Genomic DNA, 10,995 nt, shown 5'->3' with positions numbered 1-10,995 from the left:
GACCAAGGGCCAGTATAAAAAGTTAAATTTCGTGTTTTTTGATTCATTTCTATTTTTACTTCAAACTTTCAATATCTTAACTCTGCATCTGATTTTGAACATTTTTGCAACTGGAAATATGCATCTAGGCCCAACGGTTGCGAAAATAAAGGTCTTGCAGGTTAAACCGGAACACCCTGTATATATGTTTTGTATAAATGAGTGTTATTAACTCATATATACTCAATTTTTGGAGCTTGTTTTATATGCCATGTATAGGAAAACCAAACTGGCCTTTGTTTTTGTATCAAAACGGATGACCTGCAATCCAAAAAAAAAAAAAAAATTAACTACAGTAAAAAAGAAAGACTACTGTCTAAAAGTCGAACGGATTGTGAATTCCAGCGACTTGCTGACTGGTGTCAGGAAATAATAGTTGGAAATAGCAGATGTAATACTGTGAAATAATCATTCAAATTCTGGAAGAACAATTTAACGTAAAAATTTCAAGATTTTAAATACTACACAAGCGATTTGTAAAACACTCAATATGAAAATAAAAATTGCATCTGATTGCGAAAACATTTCTTTTATTTTCTTTTTTTTCTAAGCAAGACGTTTATCCCGAACTAAAGGACCTTGCTTTCCCGCATACTAACATGAATTTTCCAACATTAGCGTCTTTTTCTCTCTTTTTCATTCGGCTCAGGTTCCAAATTCGTTCAAATATATATTTTTTTAACAACTCAGAAGAGTTTCTCTCTTTTAAATGATGCCAAATTCATTCTTGCAAAATTATTGGTATTATATTTCAGCAACATATATTGCAGCATAATGGCATCTTAGTGTCACCTTCATCTAAAGTTTGAAAATGTGAAGAAAAAGAAAGTTTCTGATAAAAAAATTTAAAAAGGCTAAGATTCTCGATATGCTTGAATAATTACAAAACGTCGAAGGTAGCGCGACAATAAGTATGAGTGAATCTTCCGTATGTACAATTAAAAGTCAAAACAAAAAGATGTCCGTAAAAGTTTAGAATTTAGTTTTCAATATCGAAGCTTGCAAAGCAGTCTAGCAAAGTAAAAATTATGAAAATGAAAGCTACGCGCGCTCTTGCATTGTGGATTAATAAAAAGATCAGGTAGAGGGGATGTAGCCACAAATTGAAACGTTTTAATTAGAAGGTGAAGCGTATTTAGAAATGTATTAGATAAGAATAACGATCTGATCTTGGAGCATAAATCATCACTAGTATACTTATTTTTTAACTCATAAATATTGGTACTGTATCTATTGTACAGTACTATTTCGTGAATCATTTTAATTTTACTGCATGCAGTGCGTACCGTGTTGTGTTATTTTATAACTTTTATTCCCATTGGTCATTCATTTTGTGCTTCTTAAGTACTTCATGTTGAATAACAGTTTATTTTTTAAATACAGGTGAAGTTCAATTCTTTATAGAAGAAACTATAATGGTTAAGGAATGCTTTAGAGCAGTTTGAGGATTGTTTATAAGTGCCCAAAAGTATTTGGTGTGCTTTAAAAAATTTGTATGCATATATTTTTTCACAGCGCGAAATTTCAACTTACGCGAGGAGTCTTGGAACGCATCCCTCGCGTAAGTCGGGACTCGACTGTATAAAATTTTGTAGTTAAAGCTTTTTTTCGACAAAGCTAATATACTAAAAGGTGTGCATGGGAAGCATGGGAATGAGCCCTTTCCAGCATCATTGAAAGTCTTTGGAAGATATTCCTTAATTGAACTTCTCTTTCAAAATTTTTGGAGAAACACATTCAGACAAATATTTCTCATGTCTCATATGCCCACATGTAATTTTTTTAAACATTTTTAAGAGCATTTATTCAATTAATTTAATTTACTTCTCTATTTTTTTTCACTTTATTTAATCTATTTATTGATATTTTTTGACGGGAAAATTTAAAAGTTATGGTAATGTAAAATTTAAAATAAACTACTCGGAGAATTAATGCAAAAAAGCAATACAGAAGATAAATTGAAATGAAAGAAGATAAACTGAAATTGAAGTTTTTTTTTCTGAAACAAGAAGTTTTAACTTAATCACTTCTTTTGTTTTTGTTACGGTCTTTTCATCCCCTCTCTCTGTAAATGTGTAGTTTCAAAGCTCTTTTTTCACTGAACTGTATTTATTTATTTTATATAATCAACAGGAAATTTTAAATTGGGCCCGAAGAATTTTCTGAGAAAAAGTACAATTAAAAAAAAAAAGGTTAAATTCCCCTTTATATCCATACAAACCAAAAATTATGCATACAATGTACGTTCTCTATACAAATCCAGTTAACGTCGGAAATTCTCCAAATTTAGTATGAAATACTCTGGCACACGAGTATAAGGTCCAAAGGGGTTTAAAAAACTTTTTATGCACGAAATGATTTTCATATGGTATCGAATTCAGTACCGTTGGAAAGTACCGTAAAAATACGAAATTCAAAGTTTCTCCTACGATCCAAAACCCAAAACTGATTAAACAATTACAAGCATTTTTAAGTAAGTGAAACTTAATTTTAAATTGAGCATTTATCATCCTCTATGCGAGATAATTGGCGTGAAAAAAATAGTTGAACATTTTTATGTTTTGCCGTTTTTACTCGAGTGTGAATAAATACTTTTCTTGCAATTGTTTTTAGTATTAACGCCTCTGCGATAACAGAGGGATATAAAAATTTTCTCTTTTGATTCTTGTTTCGCCACTAATCACTATTTTTTGTGCAGCCGACAGACGATTGATTAAGGATTGGATTTCACTTTCAATTTCAATGGAGATTGTTGGCTTTTAATCTAAACTGGACTTATAGGTTTACAAATAACTTTATTTAAGAATTGTTTATGCTGATGTGGATTTTGAGGGACTGATGTCCTTATTCTAATAGAGAATATTGTCTTCTTCTTCAAAAGGGAATCTCTTGGAGCTGTTAAAGCAGTTTTAATGGGGCTTCATGGAGAGACTGTTGAGGTTATTTTAAACGTTCTCCATATTCTGAAAGGATTGTTTGCAAGGGCGCCCATACGGGGCAAGTGGGGGGCTCAAGCTCCCCCCCCCTAGAAATTAGAACTTACTTGCTTTTATTACTTTTTTTCTTTGCAAAAATGTAAAAACATTTCCTCTCCAGCCATTAATAAATAATTTATTAAAAATTTCAAGCTTTAATAACTCTAATCTGTACTGAAATCGATTTCTTTGGGGAAAATATCTGAGCCCCTCCCTCACCCTTAAAATTGTACATATGGGCGCCCCATGGTTGTTTGGACTATTAACCTTATTCGGAAAGCTTTTTAGAGGTACCATTGGCGTTATTTGATTGTTATCGTTATTTTAGGGACTGATGTTCGTATTATATTGGAGAGTTTTCGGGACTATTGTCCTCATTCTAATGGAATTTTATGGGGACTGTTGTCAATACTCTGGTGAAAATCTTAAACGTTGCAATTGACGTTATTTAGGAGCTGTTGTCCACCTGCTTATGGGAACTTTTAGAAACTGTTGTTTTCACGATGATATCGATAAGAATGTTTAGGAACTGCTATCCTTGCTTTGATGAGGACTTCTAATATTGTAATTTTCAGGGAGATTTTGGGTACTGTTTTCCTGATTTCCGCTACGATATTTCGGGACTGTTGTCTTTCTTCCGATGGTAATTTTAATTAAATCTCTCCTTAAGTTTGCAGGCAAGAATATTGGACTCCTCATGTGACTTTTGTTCCATTCTTCTCTATGGAGAGATAATTAAGATAGGCCACGCAGGCATCGGTCATAGTCGGGTGGGAATTCGGATTTTTAAGGGGGTGTTGACTTAATTTAAAAACTTGTTCTTATTTGATTAGACATTATTAAGGCCTAATATCTTTGTTCTAAGGGCAATTTTTAAGGAACAGTAAGCTCTATTTAAGAACTGTTACATTTATTCAAATGAGACTTTGGGTGACTATAATGTCCTCATTCTAATAGGGAGTTTTAGAAACTGATTTCATTGTTATGATGGAATATTTTTGCAGTAAATTTATCCTCTTTCAGTTAGGGTTTTAATGTTGAACATGTATTGCTTGAAAAAAAAAAAATTTTATTTTCGAGGAATACGCATAGGACAGTCAACAAAAATATATTCAATCGTTTTAAAATAATTAAATCGTAATGAAAACTGTTTCAAGGAATGATAATCACTTGCTTTTCCACTATGAATAGATGATTAGGAAACACAGATTTTTCAATTTAGTAAAATAGCACAGGTTATCTCCAAATTTTGTTATTACTATGAGCATTGCAAAACAACAACCACAGCAGCAGTACCAATAAAAATGAAAATAATAGAAGAACTATACTAACGTTTATATAAGCAAAAAATAATACTAACCACTTTAGAGAAGTTTTTTTCCCTCTTCAGCAAACTATCACATTACTAGATGTTTTCAAAATTGAAATTTCAGGTACATAGATGTTCATTTTGCGTGTTAGCGATTCATTACATCATGCTAATGTAGGTTCTGTCACAAATCGGGTTTTTTCCATCGATTTAATCAATTAATTTTCTGATGAAGTACTTTCTACGAAGGAAGTAACGGTTCAGTGAATCAGCGGTTATTTCCCGCTGTTTCATCCGCCGGCAGTGTCGGAACGATGTTAAATTCCCCACCTTGACAATTTCCTCACACAGTTCTACCAGAAAAAACATTTCTCCTCTAATACTAGTAAAAAATATACAATATACATTCAATCACCAAAGATTTTTTTCCCTCCATCAACTCCTCAAGCTTCCATCTACTTAAACAGTAATGGCAGCCAAAAATTATTTCCGCTTTACTTACGTATCTCAATGAATCACAAAACTCATAATTAAATGTAATAAAAAGTATTCATTTAATTATTTTGCTAATTTTAATCTATTATTTTAGAGAAACAGAAGAATCCCCTTTCAAAGTAAAACATCACAGAACACAGAAAATATCGCAAGCAGGCACAAGTCCAATTGTTGAGTGGGAATCAAATGAGCGTTTTTTCTTTTCATATATTTACTATATCGATTAAATGAGAACCATACTTAATTGCTTTAAATGGCAGCCTATAAAAAAAATAATAAAGAGATTTAGCCTCATTTACATCACTTTGTTTAAGTTTTGGCAGTCTACAGAGTGAGAGGAGATTCTGGAAAAGAGCAAGGGAAAAAAACACAAATAAGTAAATAAATAACGCTGCCACTGTTACAGAATAAAGATCTAGTTCCTCCCATTTACCTTCATGATTCTTTTTAAGTTGGCACTGGTTATAACGTTTAAGAACTTAAACATGCTCAATATAATTTAAAAGTGAATCTATACTATAGAAGCAGGGGCGTGCACAGTGATGAAGGGACACCTGTTGGCCCGGACCGAACCTGAAGGGGGTCCAATATTTAAAAAAAAAGGGGTGAAATATAGGGGTAAACAATATGGAGGGGGCCCAAAATTTCTGTGCACACCCCTGTATAGGAGTACAGGGGTTGGCCTGGGCCTAAGTATGAAGTGGGCCCAACATTTCTAAAATAATGGGTGAAATATATGTGGGAACGTAAGAGTAAACAATGAGTAGGTGGCTCCGTGAAAGTCATCTGTGATGGGCCCCAAAATTTCTGTGCATGCCTCTGTACAGAAGCATAACCACTTGAGTGTCCCAACGAAATTTCTGTATAGGCCACAGAAGTATAACCACTGGGGTTTCACCAAAAAATGAAAGTCTATTTTTCAAGTCGCATATTCTCATATTTTTCCTTTTATGTCAAAACTATACTTGTGTATTAGGCCGAATTGAAAAAAAAAAAAAAAAAAAAAACATTTTTTTTGGAAATTTGAAGCTTCATGTTGATAACACATTGCCACTTTTCCCCAAAAGTACCACAAAAACATTTATCCAAATTAAAAAATATTCAGGTATCCCGCACTAGGTCTAAAATTTATAATTTTCTTCAAAAAATGGATTTCTTTTTTTAATGCAAGATAAATTTTAAAAAGTCTTAGCGTTTAATAGAAGTTTTTGCTTTCATGCAATATTTATGTCTACCACATAATGTTCAAAAATATTGATTTTTTAAAGTTTAAGTTAAAATTTTCATTTCAAACACATTATTTTATTACTCATTTCAAATGTTGGTTTGAAAATGTGTTCGTGAGCAACTTTTGTATTTGGTAGTATTTTATTTAAACTTTTATTTATTTATTTTTTTTTAATGGTTAGAAAATCAAATTTTTGAAGAAAATAATAAATTTTAGGCTTCTTGCTAGAACCTAAATATATTTTTTAAGTTGGTATAAAAGTTTTTTTATGGTATATTTGCTTCAGCTAAAAAACATTGTTTCAGCATTTAAACAGATCATAAACAGATCAACTGAAGTTTTGAAAACATCTAAAAAAAAAATTAAAAAAAAAAGACTGCTCTAATTGCTCTAAGAGTTTCTAAATTTTTTTTTTAAAAGTTTTGAACGCTTTAATGCGCAAAAATAGAAAACATAACATTCTTTGCTCAATCTTAAAATTAATTTCTGTTTCGGATTAAAGTAGGGGGGGGGGGGGTTGAACTATGAAAGTAAAACAATATTCTTGGGTGGTTTTTACATGCTTTAATGCATTGTAAAAAATCAAAATACCAAATTTGTGGCGTTGATGTAGCTAACTATTTGCTTGGTTTCTACCAAACATGTGTTATCCTACTTGCTTAAATACTGTGACTTGCGGTTGTTCCAGTGTCAATTGTTCTGTAGAGTATAGAAAAGAACATAAAACCCTACATTATACTCTAGTTGTTTCTAATTCTCATTCTGTATTTTCATTGGAAATTATGAAGATTTATGAATAAATTAATTCAGAAAACACAGAATTGCTAAATACATGCATTTATTCTTTATGAATAATTGAACATTCATGTGATTATCGTTAACTAAAAACAAGAATGATTCGATACAAATCTCAACATTAAAATATTATAAAGGCAAATCAACGTTTCATCATTATACAAACATTTTCTATAGTAACAACCTGTCTTGGCTAAAAAACGCTCTCAAAAATAAATTGCATTTCCAAAATATTTACAGAATGTATAAGCAACATTAAGAACACTAACTGTACAAAAAATTCAAATATTTTACAGATAATTTGAGATAAATTCACAATATATCTTACATACAAGATTTACACAGGCCCATATCACTTCCTTTAACAGTTCACTTCCATCACAAAATGAAGCCATTGGAATAGTATTTTCGATTTCAAACACGCAAAAGTATTTACAAGAATCGTAACGCTCGCTAACGACTATGGTACGGCTGATAGAATAAAATGGTACGGTTCATCGCGTAGCAAATAAGACAAATTGGCAAAGTATTAGCCATACATGTATAGCCTAAGAGAGTCCTATAATCCCTACACTGAAGACAAGACAAAAATATTTCTCAGAAATAAATATTTACACACATTAACACTTAAAATGAAAACAATATTTAGTAAATCAGCTTATTAAAAGAATGAAAGGGGAGTTTACCCGCTGCCCTTGTAATACCAAATGCCTACCATATTTGCATCAAAAATTTAGCAGACAAAAAAGGACCGGTAACTGCACCAACGCACAGTGGCGTAGCTAGACCCGACTTTCGGGGGGGGGGGGGTTACTTCTTTTATATATATATATATATATATATATATATATATATATATATATATATATATATATATATATATATATATATATATATATATATATGTATATATATATGTATATATATATATATGTAGATATGTGTATATATATATGTATATATATATATATATATATATATATATATATATGTATATATATATATATGTATATATATATATGTATATATATATATGTATATATATATATGTAGATATGTGTATATATATATGTATATATATATATATATATGTGTGTGTGTATATATATATATATGTGTATATATATATGTGTGTGTGTGTGTATATATATATATATATATATATATATATATATATATATATATATATATATATATATATATGTATATATGTATATATATATGTATATATATTATATATATACATAATATATATATATATATATATATGTATAATCGCTTGGAATTTTTTTCCTTTTCTTCTTTTTTTTCTTTCTCTTCTCTCTTCTTTTTCTCTTTTTTTTTTTGAGACTAACTTTTCGGGGGGGGGGGGTTTGTCCCCAAAACCCCCCCCTTAGCTACGCCCCTGCCAACGCACTAATCAACTGATGCCAGAAGATACTGTTTGACCATGGATTATATGTAATTTGGCAATCCGCCAAGTAAAGATGATTCCATCTGAATGAATCTAGCAGGGGAGAAGGGAACGGAATATTGATACATGCGGGATATTGATACATGCGTTTTATAATGTCACTAGTGCCTTATTCATTCATAAATAAATCAATTTCTGTTGTGAAAATATAGATTGAACATACTTTAGATTAAAAAATATATTGCCATGAGCAAATTTTCATTTTTTTCAAAACTGGGGCTGAATAATAGAGGCAAAAGTGCACATCTGTAACAAGCCAAAACCCCTGTAAACAAATAGATACGTCCATTTCCACCTATAAACCGGATATTAGCCTTCCCATATAATCGATGGTCAGACAGAACAGGACTCGCTCCAGGTGCCTCGATCGTGAACAATTGATATTTTGTAACAATTAGATTGAGAGAGCGATGCAGTTTCACAATCAGCTGTTCTCTGATAATTCCTAATATCTTCGATAGATGGCAGTATACACAAGTCAATGTTGACTTTTTTTTTCTCCATATAAAAAACAAAAAAGATCGGTATTTAGCATTACTGGGGCAGCGGTTTATGTGACAAAGGAAAGATGGTTGTCAATAGGATGTTTCCAATATTTCCAGTAACTTTAGTATGAAAACTTTCTTTAAAATTCAAGAAACGCTAAATTTAGAATTAGGAGAAATATGATAATCTACGCCATACATATTTCTATTCTAATTATTATTAAAACATACAAGATATGTTAGCGCTAAGATTTACTATTAACTATTTGTAATTACATATTATTCAGATGAATAATGCTTGTACTACCATTTGTGTTAAAATATAATCTCACATCATTCAACTTCAACATTTATTTATGGACAGAAACTTTTAAGCATTCAAGTACAATTTAAAAACTGTTTTCAAGGTAAGAATAAGATTTTGTGAAAAAATTATGCTGCCTAAAAGTATCAAAATGTATTTAAAGTACACAAACTACTGCTGACAAGTTCTCATTTACATTGAATTACTAATTACACAAAAAATTATTCTTCTTTTGAATTCATGTGAATATGACTGAAATACACTGGAATATGTAAAGTCATAGATTTATTTTAAAGCAATATATTTTTTAAAAAAGAAATTCCATTTCCTGATACGTATACATATGAATGAATGAATAAATATTATAATTTTTATGAATAGATCAGTAGAATATTGAGAGATATTTGTACCATCAGTTATCAAACAGGGATGAAACTGCCTGAATAAATAAACGTGAAAAATGTGACATTGACAGAAAACGTGCAGGGTCAAAAGGGATCTATAAGAACGCTACTGCTCCCCACCTTGCAAAATTAGAGCTTTTATTTATTCTTAAAGTTCTACAGAAAAAAAAAATCTCAGAATTTTCTCTGAAAAAGAAACATGAAGAAGGAGAATGCCCATTAATAATACATTTTATGCTGCAGCAAAAATCAAATTTTTTTGCTGCCTGAATTTGTTAGTTAAAAAAACAAGCCACGGAAAGTTTCATCCCTGATCAATAATTATACTATCCCTCATTTATTTAACTTGGGAAGTGTCTGCATGCTTTTTAACATTTCAAGACCAAAACATAAACGTTAACAGCTGAATCATTTATTGGGTAATTATTTGAGATACAAATTAATTGGAATAAGTTCTCATTGTTGACACAGAAAAACATTTTTTTCTGGATTTTAAGAAATCATATTGTTATTGCTGTGACATATGTAACATATGAAATACTTGTTTTAAGTTTTTAATTTTTATATTCTGCACTGTCAAATGTAACTCGAGGGTATTATAAAAAAATATATACTATTATCTATAAAAATACTAAACAATTAATTACGTTTGAAAACATAGATTACATAAATGAGCACTTTGGTAAGAAATATAAAACACCACTAATAATGTTCATGATTAAGAAATTAAGATAAAAAGAGATTTCATTTCTATCTACATATATTAAGAAAGCTTTTTGACTGGGTACCATAAAAAAATTATTTTTTTCAACAACTCATCCTTTAAATAAAATTTATCATAATTAGAATAATTAAAATTGTTTTAAAAAATTCATATTTTAAATATTTTCATTCAAAAAAGCTTGACATGGCTTTACACATTCATTAAGACATTAAGTACAAAGTTCATATTTGAATATTTTTTTTATATATTTGCCTAAAATAATCTCCTTTTTTAAAACAAAATATGTCATTGAAACAAGGACAAATTTTAAGTAAAATATCAAAACATTTTCCTTTGTACAGTCGACTAGAAAATTATAAATGTTTCAGGTACATTGTAAAGCAATTTTGCAGCAATGAGCCCTAATCTCACTTCACTCAGTCTGATTCACTTCACTCTGTATGAATCAGCGCCTTAGTTCATTTGGTAAGAGAAACTAATTTTGGTTCACGTGGAAGGTCTTTGACGAGTTCAGCTGGCTAACTGGTACGCTAAAACTTAGTTTACTTGGTAACAAATATGCTAAACATCGTCCACTTGGAAGGTCTGTGAAGAGATTTCAGCTGACAAACTAGCTCACTACCTGAAATCTTTTAACAGACTTTCTAAGTGAACAGATATTTTGTTGCCAAGTGAACAAAGACCTAGTTCACCAGCTGAAATCAATGCAGACTTTCCAAGTGAACAAAGACCTAGTTCACCAGCTGAAATCTATTCAGACTTT

General features: G+C 30.5%; 1 protein-coding gene across 1 annotated transcript in view; it reads right to left on the bottom strand.

Annotated features, from left to right (window-relative positions):
* Positions 1-8,202: 8,202 nt before the first annotated feature.
* The window catches only part of LOC129234203 (5'-AMP-activated protein kinase subunit gamma-2-like), a 192,139-nt gene continuing 189,346 nt past the window's right edge, over positions 8,203-10,995 (bottom strand). The window contains exon 20 of the mRNA XM_054868122.1: positions 8,203-10,915. The gene's annotated coding sequence lies outside the window, so the exon portion shown is untranslated. The remainder of the gene's footprint in view (positions 10,916-10,995) is intronic.

This window comes from Uloborus diversus, chromosome 1 (genome assembly GCF_026930045.1).
Source record: "Uloborus diversus isolate 005 chromosome 1, Udiv.v.3.1, whole genome shotgun sequence".
In the NCBI taxonomy this organism is placed as follows: Eukaryota; Metazoa; Arthropoda; class Arachnida; order Araneae; family Uloboridae; genus Uloborus; species Uloborus diversus.
Note: the sequence above shows the minus strand (reverse complement) of the source record. Positions and strands in the feature narration are given on the sequence as shown.